Source organism: Lissotriton vulgaris, chromosome 9 (genome assembly GCF_964263255.1).
Source record: "Lissotriton vulgaris chromosome 9, aLisVul1.2, whole genome shotgun sequence".
NCBI lineage: Eukaryota > Metazoa > Chordata > Amphibia > Caudata > Salamandridae > Lissotriton > Lissotriton vulgaris.
The window spans coordinates 1,235,110,297-1,235,135,550 of NC_141697.1; the positions used below are offsets into that span (position 1 = coordinate 1,235,110,297).

A 25,254-nucleotide genomic window follows, 5' to 3' on the forward strand; every position below is an offset into this window, starting at 1 on the left:
CATTTCTCCTCATTTCGCCTGTTTAAGACCAGTTTTCCCCTGGTCTTAATGTTGGCGCTGCTTCCTATTTACCCTGCACTTGTACCTCGGGGGCGGCATCAAAATCAATGGGTGTCGCAGTGGAACGCCCACCATAACGCCCTCTGCCCACCCCCTTTCATGCTAAATACAGCCTGAAAGGCGGCCTTATTTACAAGGCAGCGTTAAGCCAAGTTAAGTGGCTTAACGCTGCCTTGTAAATAAGATGAGAACACTATCGCCATCACAGCGTCACTTGTAAATATGCCCCAAAGTGGCTGGGAGAATGAGCTGAAGACCCCTGTAAATAGGGGTTTTCCAGCTCGTTTTCAAGAGGCTTTCAACTGCTGAGATCCATTAAGTGGGCACCAGACTCAGCAGCCTCTTATTTTGGAGGGGGCTCAAAAGTTCCTTGTGGGTACTTCTTGGAACGAGGCCGCGCCCCTTTCAAGGCCCGCCCCTTTCTCACATGGGGAGGTGGCAGGTATGCTTTCTTCCCTGTGCGCTGCACCGCCACTCTACTTACACTTGAGTTACCTTTGTGTGTCAGCGTGTTGTGTACATAACAAACATTCAGTTTGCACACCTGTGACTTTTTTGGCATGGCCCTTGGGATATTTTTTTAAGAAGAATTTCCCTCGCATCAATTGCCCATTGGCATATTTTATTTAAAACAACCCAATGACGACACACGGCGGTGTGCACCGCGTGCAGCGCAATAACTAACTTTGTTGTGTGAGTGACTCCTTGGGACCACTTTCCCCATAATTCCCCAGTAGTCTTTCTCCTTCAGATCTTGTGCCAGTAAAGAGGTGCCCATCAGGCTGTGATGGTGGCCTTATCGCCGTTGACTCTACCTCACACATGTTTCTACGTGGCAGCCAATGTGCCTGCAGTGCGTCGTCACACAGGTAATGCGGTGGCGACCCTGGCATTGCCAGGCACCCACAGCCCCATAGTTACCTCTTTTCAGAGCCATTGCTCCAATAAGCAGGTACTCACACCCAACAATAACTGAGCCATAAGCACACGCCTTGCACCCTTTGGCTATGCCAGAAGCCATGCGCCATCTGTTCCTGTGTCGCTTATACCACTCTGATTGAGTAGTTACTGCGTGAGTAGGGACACCTCTATCAGGCAATTATTGTGTCAGTAAAAAAATGAATCAAGCATCCATTACATAAGTATTGACGGAGTAGATATGCCTCAACGAAGAGTTACTGTGCCAGTAATGATACCCAATCATACAGTTATAGCACAAAGGGAGATACCTCCCATAAATAATTGTTGCATAAGAACAGACGCTTCAATCAGGCAGTTATTGTATCATTAATTACTTTCAATCATGCACTCATTCAGCCAGGGGAGACCCCTCCATGAGACAAATGTTGATCAAGCGAGGATGACTCCATTAAGGCGTTTTTGATCAAATAATAAGATTAAATCAGGCATTTATTGCGCAAGTAGAGACACCTCTATGGGTTAGGTGTTGTACAAGTAAAAAGCCCCCATCAAATATTTTCAAGTCCTGCCAGTAATTTGTTTTTCATTGGTTGCTCATGTCAGCCCTCCTTTTAGCGCCTGCTCGCGACCCCTGTGGTTTTCGCGTCGATATTTGGCCTCTCCGAGCCTGGCTTGACCGCACTGTTCCCTTTGGCACCCAAGGTCTGGTCCTTGTGGAATCAAAGGCAGAGGTTCTTAGTTTATTCCCTTTCAAGCCTGGTGTGGGCCATGCGATCATAATTCGTGAGACCACCTGCACAACCCAGTTTAAGACCATTAATAGTTCTGGCAGCGACAGCCCCATCATTGCACGTGACGAGCATCACAGCCCTGGACCCTGCACATCTGTAAAGCCTGTCCAGATGCACTCTGTGACTGGGATAGAGGAGAGGACCATCAAGGGTTGCAAGAGGGTAGTGAGAGGTTTTCACCCCTGACTCATGGTCTGACCACCCCACTGGCTGTCACCGGCCATGCCAGATGTGAGTTCTATTCACTGGAATAGAAGCTTGTCCTACGCTTGTACCCTGAGCCCACTAGAGATGGGGCTGTTGCCAGGAGAAGGCACCAGGTCATCCCTTGCTGCTCCTTGGCACCCCTTAAGTTGAACAGTGTGCCTCTGAGTTATGGTTACGTGTGAGCAGGACTTAGAGGCATATTTACAAGGGCTTTAGCTCTGCTTTTTTGGCTTAAAAAGCCAAAAAAGCGGAGATAAAACAATCACCTTATTTACAAGAGTGTGCAAACATGCATAATCGCATCTTAGCACCCTTTTTCCCAACGCCTCCCTTTGCATCTCTAATGAGATGTAAAGTGGGCGTCACTGGGCGTACCCCGGATGGAAAACCTTGGAAATATTGCTGATGTTCACATTGCGATATTTACAAGGCTGCCTCAGCATTTCGGCACACGTTAGTTTTTGGAGAATACAGCAGTTTTCTCCAAAAACTAACCTCTGCTAAAATGCAGACTTACCTATCCCCAACATTGGGGTGGATTATGCTGAGACGACAGGATATCGCCGTTTTGCAGGGAACATCACTGGAAAGCCAGCGATGTTTCCTGCAAAACGACGATAACCTCACTATCTCTGGAATTTTTATCGCCCTGGAGAAACGCATTGTTAATAACGCACTACCAGGGTGATAAGTTCCAGAGATAGTCTGCGATAATAAAATTATCACTAAGCACAGGCAGCGATAATTATCGTTGGCCGTTGATAATATGCCCCTTAGTGTTTGCGATGGGTGTCACAACCATCCCAACAAGTGTGTTGAGCGTGAAGGTGAAGCTGGAGCGGTCCATCTTTCCCTTGTCGAGTCCTCACTCCTCAGTGATGGAATCCAACCGATCTCACCGGCTGCTCCCCACTCCTTCCTCAAGTGTGGAAAGACCAGATGGAGCCTACAGCGGCCCCGTGATGTCCGTCCGCGGATCGAGGCAGTGGCGAGAGATGGCTTGGGACACCTTGTCAATGGCGGCAGCCATTCGGATAACTCTTTTGTAGAGTAAGTCATAGAATTCTTTTGATAAACATTTGAAAGCCTGAGAGTTAATGGCTTCTATTTTTAGAAGCTTTTTGCTTCTCTGTCCTTAAAAAGGACACAGAAGAAGAGAGATGTCTTACAATGGAGTGCCGCTTATCCTGAGGAGACAATAGCGCTTCTAGACTATACGCCATCTCAGTTTAGCTGTCGCGGCTTTGACTAAAAATGAACCTGGCAACCGCCAGCAGCATGCGTCTTTCTAAGGCATGCAAGCACTCGCCGGCCCTTCCAAATGGGGATCAGTGGGCATTTACAGAATTAGGTCCTGACTATAAGAAGCTCGGATAACTCCAGCCCCTGTGTAAAGCGTGTGGAGAAGTGTGGCTCACTGGTTAGAGGAGGCAGACCTGGAAGCAGAGGTCAGCCCGGGACCAGGGTTCAATTCCCGCCTCGGCGGGGTCTTGAGTCCTAAAATGTCCATGGACTCGACAATTCTCGCTCCGGTGCCTACTCGATTAACGGGTTCACACTCTGCGACTCTGGGCAATAGCTTACTTAATCTCCACAACGGCCCCTCGCGGTGGGATGCCTGGCTTTCACCTTGCGGATACCCTGCTGGGGTTATCTCACAGGGGAATACCAGGAAGGGTTCCCTAAGCAAGCGCTTAGAAACCGCTTGGTGATTTGCGCTATATAAATTCCTGTACATTTACATTTACAAAGCTCCAAGACCCACAGCTCCAAAGGCTGATGTCTGTGACATAGTTTGAGGCTGCGACATCCGACCCCGTTGTGTACATGAAGACTTTACTGCAACAACATTGCCTTCACACTGCCCATCAAGGCACTTCCTGAAGTTGCCACAGGCAATCCATGTCACATAGAGAAACAGAGCTGGGTTAAGGGGCACCACGGGATGTGTAAGAGTCAGTCACTTGCCAGATCACCTCTGAAGGTTGAGAGAGCTGAAACTGGGCCAGGCCAGCAGACAACAAGATAGATTTTCTGTGGGCCTGCTGCAGACAGGAAAGATACATGAATGCATCTGCCTTCTATAGGAACCAAGATCAGCATCATGATTGCCAAATGTAGCAAGGACAGCTTGAAAGGAAAGACAGAGCTCATGACTAAGGGCCTTATTTAGAACTTGGTGGATGAGGTACCCCGTTAAAACATGGTGGACATTCCAGCCACATGTTACAAGTACCATGGGTTATAATGCACTTGTAGTCCTTACTTATGCCTACTACCACTCCTGAGTGCATGCCATCAACCAGGACTCTGCAGACATCTCTTTCTTGGGCTTTTCTTTCAATCTGTCTTTGGTTGTAACCCATCTCCTTGCAGTCGGGATCAAGGCCTCAGCACCTGGTGTCTGTGGGCCTTCCACTTTTCCTTTTCCCTTGAGGGTTCCAGGTCAGGGCTTTCCTGGTGGTGTTTGATGCTGGCTTGCGGAGAGTGTGACCTCTCCAGCCTCATCATCTTTTCATGATTTCTTCATGAGCAGGGAGTTGCTGCCATAGGTCATTATTGCTGATGGCGTTTGGGCAGCGGCTTTGGCGGATTTTCCGCAGACAGGTGTTGATGAAGGTCTTGACTTTTCTGGTGGTGGTCGCTGTTGTCCTCCAATTTTCCGCTCCATAAAGAAGGACCGAATTTAAGTTGGCGTTAAAACAACTGATCTTGGAGCTCCAGATCTTCTTTAGATGAATAGCCTCTATTTGCTGTTTCTTGCCTTGACGTCAGGGTCTATGCTGCCAGGCTTGTCTATGACACTGCCCCGGTAGGTGAAGGCCTCGTCCTGTTCCAGTGCATTACCTACAAGAGTGACTGCAGCTGTGCTGGCCGTGTTAGCTTTCAGTATCTGTACTTTCAGTACAGCAGAAGGTATCTGCCATGTTTGTGACAAAGTATCCTGTCCGCCAAACTTTATCAAAGCCCTAAATTGTGGCCGGTGTTGTAGAAGTATCAGACTGGAGAACCACACGAGTCTGTAACAAGGTTTAAAGTCACTATTGTTGACTCAACTTTTTTAAATCAGCCCTGGTCTGATCTCGGCAGCCATGAGCTTGAACCAACGCGTCGGTATAGAGTACGCGATCTGGCCTTCCTGAATCTAGCATCGTCTGCTCACGTCTGCATCTATCGGAGGAGGCTGAATTAACACATTCTCGAACCACCTGATTCTCACCGCCATCAATTATCCAGAAATCTGATTGAGCCAAGAATCTGTCCCCCAGTTTAGCAATCCTGGGCGGTGTTAATTGGGCCTTATCTTATGTCATTGATTGCATTGATTTCTAGTCCGGCCTTTGCTGTTTGTCCACCCATCCATCCTGCACACTGCCAACGCTTGCTCATTAGCACTCTCTCCGCGTGTCTGTCTGTCTCTCTGTCTCCCTGTATCCCTCTCTCTCTCTCTCTCTGTCCAACTCTCTATCTCTCTCTCTCTCTCTCTCTCTCTCTCTCTCTCTCTCTCTTTCTCCCTCTCTCTCTCTCTCTCTTTAGTTGTATCAATCCTATCAAATTCTATTTGTTTTTGTTCTCAGGACAAGTCATGTGAGTGCCCCCAACCCATTAGTGTGGCATATATCTTAATTGCCAACATTAATCCTACCCTGTTTAGATTCACACCTGTTCATTACACATAATTGTGCCTTTTTTCAGATCCCTCTGTTGTCTCAAAACTTTACTTAAGTTCAGGGCCCCGCTCTTAGATGCTCCTAGGTGGGATACGTGACATAATACAAGGTGTAGAGAATGAGCAGGTACAAGCGACTCGACTCTCTGATTACACAACTAGTCAACCCTGGGCCACCCACTGCAGTAAAGACCCCAGCTCACATCTTTTCTGTGTCAAGACCTGTGAGGAGCCTGGAAAAGAACAAAGCATTAATGGATGAATATGAAAAACTTATTCTCACCCCTTCTCACCAGCCACAGGAATCATCCTCCTCTCAGCAGCCACAAGAATATCCCCTCCCTCTCAGCAGCCACAAGAACCTTTCCCAACTCTCACCAGCCACAAGAATCTTCTCCCCTCTCACCAGCCACAGGAATCTTTCCCCTTCTCACCAGCCGCAAGAACCCCCCACCTCTCTCACCAGCCACAAGAATCATTCACCTTCTCACTAGCCACAATAATGACCCCACCCCTTCTCGCCAGCCACAAGAATCTTCCCCCCTCTCACCAGCCACAAGAATCATTCACCTTCTCACTAGCCACAATAATGACCCCACCCCTTCTCGCCAGCCACAAGAATCGTCCCCTCCTCTTCCGAGACACCAGAATCTTCCCCTTCCCACCAGCTTCAAGAACCCTCCTCCCCCTTTCTTACCACCCATAGGAATCTTCCCCTCCTCTTCCCAGCCACAAGAATCTTTCACCTTCACACTAGTCACAATAATGCCCCCCCTCTCACGAAACACTGGGATCCTGTTGCCTTCTCACCAGCCACAAGAATCTTTCCCCCACACCAGCCACAAGAATCTTTCCCCCTCACCAGTCATAAGAATCTGTCTGCTCTTCTCACCAGCCACAAGAATCCCCCCACCAACAGCCACAAGAACCGCCCCCCTTCACCAGCCACAAGAATATTTCCATTTGAGTCATCAAATCTCCTTGTCTGCAAGTCAAGTCCAATTTAGGGGTGGGCGGAATTTGTGAAATTGACTTTTGGAAATTATTGCGAAATTGCTCAAAATCTTCGCGAGCACGCAGAACTTTCGCGAAGATGCGGAGATTGCTTTTCCTGCCCTTTCGCGATGTGTTTTTGCGTGCTCTCAGGGAAATTTATCTCTAACTTGCCCATGCGGTCTCTAATGGGCACAGCCATCTTTCTCGTGATGCTTATTTCCTGTTCCGGGTCGATTGATGTGTTCGCGATCGCAAACTCTTGCGGGATAGTGCGACTGGCTACCAACAATCCAACATCTTGTGGTGCACGCAAATGGATAGGAAAACTCATCGGCAAACGCAGGGACCCGGGAAGTCGCTACCGCGCGTGCAAGAACGCAATTTTAAAGCGCGAACAAGAAAATACCTCCATTTCATGGCAAATTATGAAAGTTTTTACATTTTCGCGCTCTCCGCGGAACGCGAAAATGTCAAAATATCGCAAATTCCCCGAGCTGAACAAAATTTACCGCCCACGCCTAGTTCAAATGCACGCGTGCTCTGTGCTGCGCCCCTCTGTTTGGGAGCTGAGGGTGCAATCCAGGCAAATAATGTGAAACAAAGGGAAGGAGAGCCAATGGGCCAAGGTCAGGGAAGCCTGGGATTTGTGTTTTATTTATTTAATTTTATTTTTATTTTGTTATAGGTATTAACAAGTGGAAAAGTAATTAAAAAAGTAAAAATGCTGTTATATAAAAGTGGTGGGAATTTATTTGCATAAAAGTAAAAAGTGACCTATGAAAAAAGTTAATAAAAAAAATCATGAAATGGAAATACCATCCGGCGCAGTGAGGAGAGCCAAGGTCGGGAGTGGAGAGGCCATTGCCTCGTGCTGCGTTCTGTGGTGGGCAGGAGCAAAACATGAATGACAGCTGAACAAGCCAATGGATGCAGAGAGCTGAGCCAAAGCCTCTTTGTATATATATGCACGTGTGTCTGGATTTGTGTATGCATTTTTAGTATGACTTTTTGGAAAACATGATCCCACCGCTCAAACTTTGGCCGAGGGCTAAACATTTTCATTAAGACTGAAACTGTCGCAAAAACTGGCTGATTTAGCAAAAAGATAAACGTGTTCACAAATGCATTTCTATTAGTGGTAGCCAGAAGGGCCTGGCAACTGGAAGAATATTCAAGTAACCACAAAGAGAACCTTTTCTGGGGTAAACGTGACTGTAACCCTCCTAGGAGGACCTTGAAAGGAACTGTACTCGAATAAATTGCACTTACAACACCCCCTAATGTGGTGCAGTTTTTCTATTACTAAATGGAGGGGCAGGAATGTGTATATATATATATATATATATATATATATATATATATATATATATATATATATATATATATATATATATATATATATATATATATATATATATATATATATATATATATATATATATATATACACATTCAAAAAACTATTTACATAATTAGCCACCCATAACTAAAATATAACTAAAATATAATTAAAATAAAAAGTATAACACAATTAACATATTAAATAATTAATAAAATAATTATTAATACATTAAAAAATAATTGTTAACTAATTTATACTTAAATAACTGCCCATCCTATCACCCTAACAATACAACACACACCTAATATATAACATGCAAAAAATAGTTATTAAACAATTTACATAATCATAAATAAATTACATATTTTAATTCAAATTAATAACTAATTGGTAATTAATCTTTACATAATTAACTTCCCACCCTATACCCCAACAAATACAATGCACACCTGATTTATAACTTACAAATAAAATATTTAAACAATTTACATAATTGATTATAAATTAAATAATAAATAATAAATTAATAATACATTATTAATCAATTATCACTTGATTAACTTCCCACCCTATACGCTTACAAACCAAATAATCCACACCTACAGTATAACATTAAGAATATAATATCTCCGCAGTTTACATAATTCTTACAAATTAAATAATTAATAATAAATTAATAATTAACTATTACTCAATTATTACTTAATTAACGTCCCACCCTAGACCCCTACAAACCCAACAAACAACACCTGCAATATAAATTAAAAAATACAATTACACTATTTACATAATTAATGATCAATTAAATAATAATAAATAACAAATTATTACTTAATTAACTTCCAACTCTATACACCCACAGGCCAAATAACGCACAGCTAAAACATAATTTAGAAACAATATATTAATTACACAATTTACAAAATTAATTTTCAATTAAATAATTAATATTAACTAAAAATTATTCACACAAACAGTATATAACATATACAATTAAAGTATGAACTAAACACATAAAGATAGTTAAAAAACAATATTTTTCACAACTATATTATTGAAACCAATATTAAAATCACAAAAATGATATTGCTTACCTTAAAAAATTATATTTTTATGACTGATATTTCTGCATCACAATATTTATGTGTCACAATATAAAAAACTCGAAATTTGTGTAGATCATTATGTATGATCCACTATTTTGTCCAGATACACCTGCAGTACTACGGGGAGACATTGTCGGGCTGATTTCAATGTCGGTCGGAGTTGCCTTCGACCAACACACTTTCTGTGTGAGAACCAACCGAGCATAGGTCGGCAGTTCCACAATCATCATTGCGATGCGCCCGCATATGGTGCGGTCGCAAAATCCCATTTCTCTATGGAAGCTTGTGCAGAGGACGAAAACCACCTGCAGGATAAGCTCCCTCACGGTGACTACCATACGGTGCAGGGATTTTCAGGTCAACCATAGGTTCGCCCCAAGATTGGGGCCCTGCTAGGGGCCCCCAAAGACACTTTCTGACAGCAGTTCCATGTCGGAAAGGCAGACATGGAACTGCTGCCGGAAAGTGCCATCATAATCCCGATGGCGGATACACCGTCCGTTAGGGATTATGAGGCCCTTCTGACTGGCCGATGGGCTCCTTGAGCCCGTCAGAACCAAGTCGGATTCCACGGCTGGTATGGACTCCGACCGCCATGATTGAAATACTGCGGTTGGAGTTCAAACCTATGATGTCGTCGGAAAGCCTCTGGCCGACATTGAAATCAGCCCCTGTGTCTTGTGATTGGCTGCCTGTGATGTGGGTTCCTGACATTTGATGCTGCAGGGATGTAAGGCAGTGCACCCCAGTGTTCTGTGGCTCATCTGGAAAGAGAGCGGGGCTTCGGTTTCTGAGGCTTCCTATATCTTCTTCGGAACCTGATGTCTACCTGAAATGCCAGGTACACCTTATCACTTTTGTAACACTTTTTTACTTGCAAAAGAAGTCCAGAATTGATTTTCTTTTGCCTAAAACCTTGAAAGTCTTTGCACCGTCCCAACCTGTCACTACACCAATATACTCAACCTATATTCTTCCAGTTGGCAGGCCCTTCTGGCTACCACTAATAGAAATGCATTTGGACCATACTGTATAAACAGATATTATGTTAAATCTGTTTGATTTTTCACATTTTAATATTGGGAGTTTTGAGGGAACTGATTAAAATTGTTTGCATCCACTCAATAGCTACCCAATTTTAACATCACAATTTTTCACATATTTAATTTGGCACTGTATTTCAGTAACCCGCATTAATACTCTGACACTCCTACCAGAGACATTTTCTGAAGTCAATCTATCACTACCACACTGATAAATATACTGCATTTTCTCCTGGGTAAGGAGAGCCCAAATGATGTAGGGCGGAATCAGGCGGGAACTGATGAGCACTTTTTTCCAAGAAGGAATTTTGAGTGCAGAATGACACATAGTCACGTCACTTTAACTATCACACAGTATTGGGTTTTGTGGTTTTCAAAGTAGCTTCGTGGTTTCTTTATGACTCCCTGGTACTTTTTCTAGTTTTTCAAGTGTTAGTAGGGCATGTACCCGGTGGGTCGTTAAACAAGCCCAAGGACCCCATCCTAATGTTCTTCTTTTAAGAACTGTGCACCACCTATAAACCTGCAATCCTGGTAATCCTTATTAATGTCTTGTTCTACATCATTTGTCACCTGTAATAAGAAAGTAATATCGCTACTGTAATGTAATACATTATTACAGTTGAGTTTTACAATGTAAAAAAGCATTTTACGAGTCCCAAAATTCTTCCACAATGGTACAAATGGTTTTGCTGTCCCTTCTTAGTCACAATTAGGATGGCGTGTGAAAGCGGCGTCTCTGTCCTATTTGCAGGTCGGAAAGTTATGTATCAATGACTTGTGGCTGTAATTGCGATTGACAGTCAGTGCCAGGTTGGGGTGACCACTCATTTGAAGGTGGAAGCTGTCCCTCTGGGCCGTTTACCCCTTGGGTGCTGTATCGGTGTCCTTGGAGGAGGCAGGCAGCAGCTGAGAGTACCACTGTCTGCTCCCCTGACGTCTTCCCAAACAAGAAGCATTTTAAAAAAGCAGCCCTATCCTTTTAGGGGCAGAAGGTGTTCTAAAAAGATTTTTCTTGCTTCAGAACGCTAATGTAGGGATGAGGTCTAGTGCCACCTTCAGCCCTCCGTCCCTGCATTCACAGCCAATCACAGGGGCTCTCAAATTGGGAAATCCAGAAATCGTGTTTTCGAGGTGGGTGAATTTTATATGCGACCCACGGTGAGTGTGCAAATAGTGACGCACACTATTTGTGCACTTTCGTGTTACAAGGCGTCCCTATTCACCAGTGCGCTGTTTTACATCCCTGATTTGCTAACGGGGTGGCACCTCTGTGCCCAGGTGCCAAATAAGATTGTGACATCAAGCAAGCTTGGTTACATCATTGATAAAGTGAAGCTCATTCGATGATCTCAAAAACTGACAGCTGGAGAAACCGGAGAGCCCAGGTCTTGATGCTCAGAAATGAATGTACGATGTTAACAACGCATACCATTACACAGCATTTAAGGTAAGTGTTGGATAGTCTAGGGGTTAAAATTACTATTCTCACTCCAGGGGGTGCAACAGTAGGGTAAGTGTTGGATAGTTTAGGGGTTAAAATTACTATTCTCACTCCAGGGGGTGCAACAGTAGGGTAAGTGTTGGATAGTGTAGGGGTAAAAATTACTATCCTAACTCCAGGGGGTGCAACAGTAGGGTAAGTGTTGGATAGTGTAGGGGTAAAAATTACTATTCTAACTCCAGGGGGTGCAACAGTAGGGTAAGTGTCGGATAGTGTAGGGGTAAAAATTACTATTCCCACTCCAGTGAGTGCAACAGTAGGGAAAGTGTTGGATAGCCTAGGGGTAAAAATTACTATTCTAACTCCAGGGGGTGCAACAGTAGGGTAAGTATTGGATAGTGTAGGGCTAAAAATTACTATTCTAACTCCAGGGGGTGCAACAGTAGGGTAAGTATTGGATAGTGTAGGTGTAAAAATTACTATTCTAACTCCAGGGGGTGCAACAGTAGGGTAAGTGTTGAATAGTGTAGGGGTACTATGCGTTGAAATGGTATGCATTGTAATGGCATGCGATGTAATGTCATGCTTTTTAGTGACATGCAATGTAATGGATGAGTTGTGGTGACATGCATTGTAAAGGAAGTTGCGATGTAATGACTGCGTTGTAAATGTAGTGCGATGTAATGGTTGCGTTGTAAAGGTGGTTTCCCCTCAGAAATATGATCATTTCTGTGGAAGTGAAGACACAAGGCACTGACTGCGTCAGCCGGGCACTACAAGCTGTCAGTGTTGTGTTGAACCCGAGGCCCCCCGAGGCAATGCTGCCCCTCGTCTTATGAATCTCCATAACAACAATATATGAATATTTTACAAAGTAGAATTACCTGCTCTCTGAGAATTTGCAGTTTGAGGCCTTGGACAGAAATGCACATATTTGGACACAAATTATTCAGGATGCCTTTACTGCCTGCAGCTCAAAGCCTCGTTTCTGGTCAATCTGCCGTTTCTACACCATCGACCGCGCTTGTTCTCAGTAATTTCCGTTCGTGCTTCATTTGTGTAGCCTTTACTGTTGTTGCTTGTTCTGCGTTTTTGATGGTTACTACTTTTGAAAGGTTCTGAGTTTCTGTTGGTTGATGATGCAGATGCTGGGAAAGCTTTGGTCCTTAATGTTGAAGCGGCCGAAGATTCACTGGTCGTTATGTTTTCAGGCACAGATGCTGCATTGGTCATTAACTTTGCTCGCCTTGAGATTATTTTAGCTGTTAGTTTTTAGGTTTGTGAGAAATTACACCAGCAAAACCCATGAAATTAGCAAATTCCATGTTACGTGAAATTCCCAAAATTCTGAAAATTTTAAACAATTTATTTCCAGGTGCAAAATGTTTTAAGCAAACATATCTTATCAGAGTCCAATTCTCCTCTCTTTCTGGTATCTTGTGAAACTTTTTTACAGCTGTTGTGTGTCCTCGTGTTCAGTTTTAAATTTAGCGAAAACCAATCACCCTGCTGAAGGTACAACACACCTCAATCAATCAGTGATTCTTATAAAGCGCGACTATTCACCTTTAGGGTCTCAGGGCGCTAAGTGTGGGAGGGGCAATTCAGGAAAGGTGGAGTTATGCTAATGGAAAGCGTCAGCATCCAGCAGCTTCCCCCAGCCAGCAGCAGCTGTACCAACCAGTCACAGAATCAAAGCCAGAGTCTTACATGAAAGCAGTCCTGGACCTGGCATAGAGACTGCAGACCCACACTTCAAGAGGGCAGCTTTGATGTCGGGTCCCTTGGTTTAGAAGGATGGCTAGAATTTCAAAGTGTTTGGGACATCTAGCTTTGGAGACCGTGGTGGGCGGCTGTGATATGGGGTCTGTGATCAAGAAGTAACCAGGTGTGTTGGGGCCTTGGAGGAATAGTCTAAAGAACTGGGCTTGGAGGGCCTGTAGAGCAGCTCAGGATTAGGTGTGTCGATTGATGCGTACTGAGGACAGATGTCAGTCCCGAAGAAGGTGAGTGCATGTGGGAGAGAGAGCTGGGAATTTGATTTGCAGACATTGTTTAATATCATGCAGTTCGATGCAGTGTACTTTTATCTCATGTGCACAGGTGTGTGCTCTGTCAATAGTATGTGGCAGTAATGAAATGTGCGATAAGTAGTCGCCCCTCTTATGTGTATAATGCTTGTGGGGGTGGAGCTGTCTGTGAAGAGTCAGTTTGTCGGCTGTTAACCAAGGTTGACTGATGAAGGCTGTATAGTGAAGTGTGGTGGCTATCAAGATGGCAGTGGTTCTGTATTGTGACCACACTTCGGTGTGTGGCAGGGCAAGGGTTTATGTTTCCATTACACTGTTGAGTTTCATTCCTTGAGGGGTTTGTGGGTGTTAAGGGGGTTCTGCGGATGTGTGGGTGGATGATCTAGTAGCGTCCTGGTTAGAGATATGGTCACCATAATATCAGTCTTAATGTCCATAGTGACGGCAGAACCTGTTAGGGCCTCCAGTGTGTAAAACAATGACGTGAAGATGTGTTGTTTTGGATCACAACCTTCCCATTTTCTGTTAAGGTGATGTGCAGCTCATGTTTCTGGTTACAATAACCTAAAAAGTGCTCTTTTCCATGAAGACATTTTTTAATTCTTCGAGACTAAGAAGAAAATCCATAGTCTGCCAGTCAAAGAGGCTCTGTCCTTACTAAAAAAAAGAGTAGGCCAGTTTTTATGGCGCTCCATCGAAACACACTGTGAAATAAAGGGATTTTTCATGCATTAAGGTGGCCCTGTTGTACTAGGGCTAGGCCTTTGTGGTATTTGAGGGTATTTTTACATAGGCCGGGGGGATGGGATCGCTGAGGTGTTGATACATGCATCCTTTCACTCTGACCTGAACTTCTTTTAGGCTTAGTGGCCATAATAACATCACACAACATGTGTAGGCTATTGACCTGGGGGAGCAGATTCAACATGGGGCAGATGCAATAAGGAACCCTCACCCAGTAGAGAGAAAACACGCGATGGAATGACGTCACATTATGTGTAAAAGATGTGAACCCCTCTGAACCCATACTGGGTTGACAGCATGTTGAGTTCCAAAATCATCCCTGGTACAAGGTCAAAATGAGTGCGGGAATCATTTAGATGCACCAATAATATTTATGTGAAAAATCTCATTTATGTGCAAAATAAACAGGATTATGATATTACAGTTACACGCAAAACTACAGTATGGGGCAAAAATACCTGTGGTGCAGCAAAACAATTTGCAGGCGCACAAAGTACATTTATGGGGGAAAAACACACTTTTATGCAAACAACTGTTGTTTCACCCTCAACAGGAGTAAGGAAAGATTTTAAGGAGTTCAAATGAATGAACCCCTGTTGCGCTTCATGGAGGATTTGCTGTGTTGTTCTTACACTGCCCTGGGAATCACTACTAGTCAGAGAGACAAACAGTCAACAACAAACCACAAAAAATGAAATTCAAATATTCATCTATTCTAACCCAAAGTTAGAATGACACTTTGTTCAAGCTATGAGTGAAGGGAGTGACTCAAATGAACCAGTGTCTGGGAGGGGGCCTTTCTAAAGCCCTCTCTGCCCCCTCTGTGTATGTTTTTGTTGTGATGACAGCTCTGACAGTGTAGCAGAACTAGCAATAAGTGCAGAAAGGCCATAGTTTGCAGATGTGTTACCACAGGGGCCATTCACACTCTGTTCAAGATGGAGCCTGCATGTTGAGCTTCAACAGAATCCTAAATCGGTAGCATCCTAGACATGTCTGTACACTGTGTGCACACAGCGGGTAACCATGTTTTTATATTGAAGTAATTTGCATTCCCTGGTGTTTCATATAAATACTTTGACCATTTGCATATCTGCCCCAAGACTCTCATGAACTGTATCTGCTCAGTTCAAGACAGAGAGACATTCAGTTGAATACACAGTGTCATGTTCTGGATAATAAAGATACAACGTACCACATAGGATGTTCTAGACTGAACACATCGTCACTGTCCAGACAATAAATGCCTTATTTCACTATCACATTATTGCAGCTCAAGCCTTTCAGGAGATGGGCCTTGTCACCAGTATCTGACCAAATAAGGAAGTTGGATGTAGCATCATCACCCAATCAAGAGACCACTAAGAAGCGGGAGCTCTGGTCAGTGTCTCTTTGTGGAACCTCTGTGGTGTAGGCTGCTAGTTGAGGGCGGTAGGGCTCTGTCCCGCACTCTACAGGGTTGCTCACGCCTATACTTTGGACATTGGGGGTCCCGTAGTAAAAGCCTCTAAGACGTCGCTGAGAAACTGAGACCAAGAAGCCATAAGCGCAGTAGTTAGGGCAACAAACGGTTGAGTGTCATTCAAAAGTGAAACAATGTTTCCTTTTCCTTCACAACCCGTTGCGAATCTCTAGGAGATGGTTGGACGGTGGATGTCATGGTGATGCAGCTCGCTGGACCATTCAGGCGTTGTCCAGAGTCAGATACGTCATCTCCCTCAGCTCACTTCACAGGTCCAGGATGAAGATCTAACAAGACGATGGGGAGGGTGAAGGTGTGAATCCAATGATGAGGAAGAGGTGGAGACCAGGGCTGAAACATTTTGAGGAGCATGGAAAGGGGGCCAATGATCAGGACTTCAAGACCCTATCAGGGCGTGAGGTAGCAGAATCTCATAGGCTTGCAGGGGGCAGTGTCCAGAAACTAATGACAGGTAGACAGACGAACCATATCCTAACCACTGGGATGAGGATGGGAATCTGACACAAAGGCCAAGATGCCGCAGGGGTCACCAACGAGTTTTGTGGAGAGCCGCGTGATGGAGCAGGGCACTTCGGCTGCAAAAGAGCACGTTTGGGATGACGCTCCTCAGCGGCACAGTCATGCCTGCTTTCCACAGACCGACTAGCGCACTTTGCATCTAAAACATTAGTTTGACAGTATTGCCTTTGACGGTGTTAAATCGCCCGCGTCGAAACGGCGCAAGCTGGTGATGCTGCCTATCAATGTTAATGCAGCGCAGCCAGAATTCACGCACCGCAAGGTTTTGTTGTCTGCTCCAGTTTAAGTAATTGAAGATGTTGAACCGAAGAGCCGCTCGGTTAAAAATTCACTTTAAATTGCACAATGAGCAAAATCCTGCCTTTTTTATTCACCTGGGTGCCCTGGACTTCCTCGCTTCCTTTGAAGGCAATGCTGAAAGGATTCTTCGGAGATGGAGTTTTTATGCTTCCGCGAATTCCAGCGGGAGCCGCGGTCCCAAAGGAGTCTCCTGCCTCTATTACCCAACTTGTTATTTCTGACCACTTCTCAATATGGGTCAAACCTGCTGCCCTCAGCCTTTTCCAGATGTGCTCACTCTGGTGCAGAAAGAGATCACAGGAAACTGCATTATGGAAGCAATAGATTTGATCTCCTTTATTTTATTGAAGGTGTCACGTGCTTGGGGTTCGCAGCTGTAAAATAAGTCTGTTAGAAGTGGTGACTAATGCCTGAAAATGCTGCAGCAAAGGAGGGTCTCCATTGGGCTGCTGTCCTGAAAGCCTCAGGGTGGAAATGATGGGCAGAGGATTGTGAAGTGTGTCGTTTGTAAAACATATTGTGAAAAGGACTGATGGGAGTTTAGGTAACACAGAGCTGCGCTTCCAGGCAGTATTGACATATTTCTACTGTAGAGAAGGACATTTATGAAGTAAGGAAAGGACGGGCAGGAAACGCGGGCTAACCGCGCAGATCGTAGACGCTGTAAGGTGGATTGGGACAGTCCTGTTTCCAGTGCTGCAACTGACCACAACTGAAGGGGAGGTCTTAACTTCAAGCAAACTCTCCTAGAACCCGCCCTTGGCCCCTCCCAGTCACGGCATGTTATGTTATGGGGGATTTATAAAGCTCGCGTACACCTACAGGTCTCTTGGCGCTGAGTTTAGAGCCACCACTAATGTTGCCTCCAGCTGCAGGCTTGAGTAAAGAGCCTGGCTTAAAATGTTTTCCTGAAGCACATGTAGTCAGTTGTCTGTCTAACGGCGATGGACGTGGAGTTCCAGAGTTAAGGTCCGAACATGGAGACGCGTGAGCTGCTCATTCTTTTGCGCTTGAGTCTGGGGACTCGCAGTAGGTTCATTTGCGCAGTCCGTCTCCGCCTGTGGCCCTGTGGCTCTCTGTGGAAAGGCTGCCTTTCTATAGACACCAGTTTTTGAACACGTGCATAGTGATTCACCACAGAAACCAATTTAGCAAATGTATACTTTGCAGCCCACTCATCTTGTTGTGATCTATTCTTGCACTTCTGGTGACAACCCTTGGACAGAAGCCGGCCCTGCTGCCTCCTATGCAGCCTGATTCTACACAAAAGAGAAACCCAATATTCCCTTGTGGGCTTGGGTAACTCTATGCAGGTAGGGAAAGATGCCAACAAGGTATTTACTTGGAAGTAACATTTTAAATATTCTTATTATAGATCAATGATGCTTATGAATAATATCTCAAATGAATTAAATATTATGTAAAGCTGGTAACGCTCACAACCTGAAAGAACCCCTTCATTCGGGACACATTTGCCCAAAAGTGATCCTGGTGAGTTTTCGCCAAGTTAGATTCAAGTCACCGCCTTCGATGGAACGCCTCAGAATCTTCGAGCTCTTACTCCACGATTGAAAAGCTCCATGAGAAAGAGATTTCTTCATTCAATTCCAAAGTTAACAAGATTTCACATATATGCTGAAGATCTACCAACATCCACCTGGAGCATCTCAAGAGTTCTGAACACTACTAAGGGGCCCATTAGGATGTCGGGCGGATTGCCCCCGCGAGGCTGGCGGGGGCAATCCGCCCGACATCCTCACTCATTCCCCCCCGCCATATTAGTATGGCGGGGGGACCTCGGCGGACGGAAAGACCGTCAGCCGCCTTTTCGCCCCAGTCACCTTGCGGCCGGGGCGGAAAAGGAATAATATGTTGGCGGTGTCTATCAGACACCGCCACCCATATTATGATGGGCATTTTACAATGCCTTTCCGTGGCGGCAATACCGCCACAGAAAGGCATACCGTCTTCACTTTGGGGGCCCCCTGCGGGCCCCCAAAGTGAAGGAGGGGTGGGGGGTGCACACGGGGGGTACCTGTGATCCCTCCTGCCTTTGCATATACAATGTGGTTGGCACCACGCGGTGCCTGCCGCATTGTGTATACAAATGCATACATTCATTTATGGCATTGTGGTGGGCGGTGCAGAGAGCACCGCCCACCACAATGTTATAAATGCAGGATGCGGCCGCCACTGTGGCGGCTGCATCCTAATACCACCCAAGGGACCCCCGCCCTTATGGCGGACGATCCCAATCCCCGACAGGATGGCGGGCGGGCAAAGTCCACCCGCCATCCTAATGACCCCCTAAGATTCTTCTGGGACCACAATTCCTAATGATTACTGAACTTTTTCAGTTTGCACGTCGCTTGTACTTTAATTTTCTCTACTCAATGGCCTCAGAAGGGGTCCTTCATCTTCGTTCAAAGATAAATCCCCGAAGATGATCTTCCAGATGTGCAACAATTGAGACCGAAACGTTGATGCACTGCCCAACTTTCAATTAGAAATTATTAAAACCTTCTAAAATTCTTGTGTTTTAAAAAAAACAGTCTCTAGCTGTATGCAAGAAAGTGGCAACAAGTTCAATAACATATGTTAAAAAAAACTTGTAAAGATTTTGTAAGAAACATTGTGTTTCTACTATGAGATTTATGTTTTGAACTCCTGTTACTAACTCATCTAATTTCAATACAAACTTGAAAAAATATATACACCTGCAATTTAGATTTCTTTTTTATTATCCTACAGAAAGTAAATAATATTTAATTAATTTGAGATGTTATTCATTGATGAGTAATCAGTAGACTCGAAATTTCGCTTCTAGGTAAATCCCTCCTTGTGCAGTCTGAGCCTGTTTGCCTGACAGGATGATGGCCACTATAGCCTTTACATCAATTCCGGAAACTGCCTCGTCCTTCTTTGGTTTACAATTGTTGATTTCCATCCAATCAGTTTCAGAAGAGTCATCCTCTGTGAAGGATTCTATAGCAGTAACTTGTTGCATGATTGCCCCAGGGGTTTGTTGTGGTCAGTTAGCCTTAGTGACCAAAAACTGGTTCACATCTGCCCAAGTAGGGTTGTAACATTTTGTAAGCATTTGCAATGTTTCTCTAAACTTCTGGATATTGTCTTGTGTTTTGGAAAAATATCTATTGATCTTCAGATGGTCGGTGGGCAGCAAAGGATATGTCTGGAGACCCTCCCTACCTGTGCGTCCAGATACGGTCGCAAGAAGAGGAGAGCGTCCGAGCGGATTCTAGGAAGGGTCTTAAAGTCCTCACTGCTAACGTCTGGGGGACAGGGCTGGTCTACTGGGCTGCAGGACACATTTGGGGTCTGTAGCCTTTCGGTCTACAGCTGGTTGCAAACTGACCCAAATAATGTTCAGACTGGCCATCTGACCGCGTGGAGCCCATGTACATCCTAACAGGAAGTTACCCACCACAGCCGCGCTAAAGGCGGTAACAAGGGTGGTGTTGTGTCAATCTCCTGCCTAGGCCTAGAACTTGTCGCTCTACCATCAGGCCTTTAGCCATTGACCCACCTCCTGCACTCACCACGCTGCCTCACCCGCTTGTGCCCTGGCTACCGCTCTCTACCTGCTCGAGTCCCGCCAGCTGGCACCACAGGTGCACCCCTAGCCCCACTGTGGGAATGGGGAACCTCAGAACACCTAGGGGTCCTCCTCCTAGACCTCGTCAGTAATTTGGGCAGTGGACGAGCAAGTCACTTCTCACTTTCTCTTGTGTGTTTTTAAGACACCTCAATTAAAATTGTTTTTGTTGTTTTGAAGTTTCCTCTTTCCAACTCATATTGCTGACCAGAATTGATGTTGGGTTTTATTTTTTGGGTTATATGTGTTTTTTTAAAGTTATTTTGGCGTTTTTTACCAGCGGCGCCTCTTCGGGGAAATACCTATTTCTATCGGTCTCAGTGAACTAATGAAACTTTGCTGTAAGCCTACGAGTGCCTGTGCCACACTGGCGGTGCTTAATGAGCGCATGAACCCCTCCAGGGAGAAGGTTAGTCTGCGAAGATTCTGAACCTTCCCATTTTCAACTAATAATTATTCACAAGGAAATGGCGCAAAGCAGGGCTGCAGCGATTTTTGCAGCGCTGTGTCATTTCCAAAACGCAGGTATGTGCTGTATTTACAAGAATATGGTACACCCCTATGTTTTAAAAGTTCAAAGTGAAAAGCATTCAACATTCAACTTCTATTTCAACGCCTTCTCTCCCGCATGAGTGACGAGGTCCTGGGCATTTTGTTATTTCTTTACCTTTTGTTCCTTTTCATATTGAATTGGATTGAACTTTTTTCCCCAATTCTTTTCTAACAGGGGCTTTTTCCTCTATTTAGAAGTTTTCATCTCCACATACAGGGCCGGGTTCACAAAAGTACAGCAGCCCAGCTCCAAATCACCACAGTGGCCAGCTACACAGCACAACAGCAGCCCAGCTCCAGAGCACCACAGCAGCCCAGCTCCACAGCACCACAGCAGCCAGCTCCACAGCATCACAGCAGCCAGCTCCACAGCACTACAGCAGCCCAGCTCCACAGCACCACAGCAGCCCAGCTCCACAGCACCACAGCAGCCAGCTCCACAGCATCACAACAGCCCAGCTTGAGAGCACCACAGCAGCCCAGCTCCAGAGCACCACAGCAGCCCAGCTCCATGGCACCACAGCAGCCAGCTCCACAGCATCACAGCAGCCAGCTCCACAGCACTACAGCAGCCAGCTCCACAGCACTACAGCAGCCCAGCTCCACAGCACCACAGCAGCCCAGCTCAACAGCACCACAGCAGCCAGCTCCACAGCATCACAACAGCCCAGCTTGAGAGCACCACAGCAGCCCAGCTCCATAGCACCACAGCAGCCCATCTCCACAGCACCACAACAGACTTGCTTGAGAGCACCACAGCAGCCCAGCTCCATAGCACCACAGCAGCCCAGCTCCACAGCACCACAGCAGCCAGCTCCACAGCACCACAGCAGCCAGCTCCACAGCACCACAGCAGCCAGCTCCACAGCAGCCAGCTCCATAGCACCACAGCAGCCCAGCTCAACATCATCACAGCACCACAGCATCAACTTTTCTGCATGCTTGCAGGATACACTTACAAGAAAAGCAGGTGTGAGCCCTTATTCAAGGCGGCACTTGAGTCCCGCAGGTGCCTGGCTGGTGAAATACTGCACTTTGGACTTGTGAAGCCAGTCACAGTGTGAGTGCAAGGACCCAGCCCCAACTGGAGGCTCTAACTGGACAAGTGGGGCCCGATTCACAGAACTAACTTAAGACAAAATCCTAAACGTACTACTTTTGGTATTCACAGATGTTAGGATTTTGTCTTAAGTTTGTCTTAAGACAAACTTAAGACAAAATCCTAACTTAAGTCTGTCTTAAGACAAACTTAAGACAAAATCTCAACTTCTGTGAATACCAAAAGTAGTAAGTTTAGGATTTTATCTTAAGTTACTTCTGTGAATCGGCCCCTCAGTCTCTAACTTTGACCTTTACCCCCTGTTCTGATTGGTGGCGCAGGTCTTTATAAATTAAAAGTACCTACCACCAAGCTCTTTGGTGGCCTCCTTACCATGAGTTGCCTGCCTTCTTCTGGTGGGCTTTAATATAGAGGTCATCACAAGAAATTACTTAAGAGAATGATCCTAAGTAACTGATGATTAAATGAGAAAGACCTACAAAAGTAATTTTTGCGGAAAATTCATAATGAAATATAGCAGACAAAAGTATAAACCCAATTCCTATAAAAATAATTGAAAAACAGAACAACAGCTAATTACCAGAAACTATGAAAAATACATTTGCTATTACACGCTCCATCCCATGGCGTGCAATTCTTAAGAATATATAGCACCTCAGCAGTTCTTCTGGCCTATCATGAACGTGCGGAGCCAGGTGAAGTCACCCTGAGGCCGAGCTTATGCACTCGCAGCTCACGAGACTACCTCCATGGCTGTTCGTGCTAGTGTATATATGTGTGATCAAGGCCGCAGTCCGACGGCCGAAACGCGTCATCTGGACATGATGTTGCAATAAAGTAATCCATTTCCGCATCTGTATTGGAGTATGTGCACATGTTTTACCCAGTGTGGTTCAACCTTGGGATTTTGTTTTGATATATATATATATATATATATATATATATATATATATATATATATATATATATATATATATATATAGAGAGAGAGTGCGAAATCGTACATGGAGAGACTGAATGAGAATAGTGTGAACCTGGTATTCTCAGGTGAGGTGAGTCAAACCAAGGTTAATTACCTTGATGTGACGATCTATGTAGAGGGAGGAACACTTAAAAGTAAACTCTTCCGCAAACCAACAGCGGGTAATAGTGTCCTGAGAGCCACCAGCAGTCACCCTGTCAGTCTTGTCAAGAGTATCCCCTATGGGGAATTACTCAGAATAAAGCGTAACTGCACGGATGAGGAAGAATTCCAAAGGGCAGCTAGCCAATGCATAGAACGCTTTAAGACGAGAGGATATGGGGGAGAACTCCTTAATGATGCGTACAAAAGAGCCAAATCCACACGCAGGGAAGATCTGTTTAAAAGCAAAGGCAATAAAACATCTGTTAAGAGTGGGGGCAAATTCAGGCTTATAACCACCTTTTCCCAGGATGCCGCTTTTCTGAATAAGACTTTGAAGAAAAGCTGGCATATCTTACAGACAGATCACCTACTTAAGGATGATTTACCTACTAATCCCCAGATCACGTACCAGAAGGCACGCTCTATTAAGAATGATTTGGTGCAGAGTCATTTGATCGAGTCCCATAAGACTAACGCTTTTGGTGAAATCTGTGGTTTTTCCCCTTGTGGGAAGTGCAAGGCGTGCAAGTTTAGCAAAAGAGTACGATCTTACACTATCCCCAATACGGGGATACAACGTAGGATCAACAAATTTATAACTTGCTCTACCCCTTATTGCGTGTACTGCCTCACATGCCCCTGTGGGTTGCGGTATATCGGCAGCACTGTTAATCCACTTAAGATGCGAGTTTTGGAGCACATGCGCGCTATTGCCAATTTCGATGAGGCGTACCCGGTGGCGCGCATCTTCGATCAAGCACATAAGCGTAACAGGGATCTGTTAAGCTTTTTGGCTTGGACCATGTACCACTGAACCCGAGAGGAGGGGATAGGCTTGTCCGACTCCGCAGACTCGAGTCCAGGTACATAATTGACCTGCAAACCAAAATGCCTTGGGGTATGAATATACATGAAGAATTGTCATCTCATCTGGGGGAGTAGTTTCCACATTTTACCTGCAGATATGTATTTCATAGGTACCTATGCCTATTATGCACTTGAAGATGTATATGTATTCGACCTGGTATCCCCTCAGGTTTATTTAGGTGATGACCTGGATTGGTGTTCGATTCTATTCTGTTTCTAACTATATATTTTTGCTTTTGCTATTCATTATTCTTAAACATTCTAGTTTTGTTCTAAATTCATCAACTATGAATTTAGATACATGAACTTTTTGAAGTCATTTAGCTTCATGCATAGGAGCTCTACCTGGATGTGACATTCTTCTTGCTGCATAGGCTTTTTGATTATGATATCAGATTTTGTGACTGTTGTTTTTGTTTTTGTCTGTGATTTAGTTTATTTAATCAATTAATCAGAATACTTGTAGTCTCCGTGAGGGGGCACTTTATGCATAGAGATAAGGGTCTTTCTTGGTTCATGAGTTGAATCATTAGCTAATCAGCCCATCCAGGGCTTGATAGCAACACGAGTATTTTCACTCGGTTTTACACAGGGGGGGCATTAAGGAAGAAGTACTTTAACTTTTACTTTGAACTTTTAGTTTTTGTACATTTGTACTTTGACCATATTAATTGTTTGGGAAGCGCGCTAGACATCTGTGTTACAATATATTGATTATGCTTAAAAGCCCATCCAGGGCACAATATGTTGATGTTTAAGCACTGATTGAGACATTCAGACACTCTAAGATGGCGCCCATGCTCCTTTCCCTTCCCCGAAGGCATGTCCTATGTTTATTTTCATGACCCTGATGCTTTAAAATGTCGACGCCTCTGCCGGTTTGGTAAACTTAGAGAAAGGTTCCGACCGAAACGCGTCAGTTTGCTGTGATTAAATACATCTGAGAAACGTACCTCCATGAGTGCCTCCTTTCTTCCTGCGGGAGATTTTCGCTTTTGGGAGGTGGAGCAGTATTGGATTTGTGAGTGCACCCTCGCAACGGAGGCACCCGTCTGGGAGTGCGGCGCTTTGGTGCTTTTTGAGCTGCAATATATATGTGTATATATATATATATATATATATATATATATATATATATATATATATATATATATATATATATATACAAGCAATGTTCCACCCTATGCCGTAGCAGAAGGAGATGAACGTATTTCCCCCTAAGTTTGACTGAATGAGATCCATCATCAGGTGAATGAGATATCTCATCCTCTGGGGTTGACCAATCGCCGTCACCTGTAGGCAGGCCACCGGTGCTATGACATCACATACAGGTAGATGGCCTCGGAGCGACCTCTTCCACAGGTGATATGTACTGGG

At 44.8% G+C, this 25,254-nt stretch overlaps 1 protein-coding gene across 1 annotated transcript in view; it reads left to right on the forward strand.

Moving 5' to 3' along the window:
- LHFPL4 (LHFPL tetraspan subfamily member 4) overlaps window positions 1-25,254 on the forward strand; it is a 204,475-nt gene that overhangs the window by 94,608 nt on the left and 84,613 nt on the right. The window lies entirely within an intron of this gene.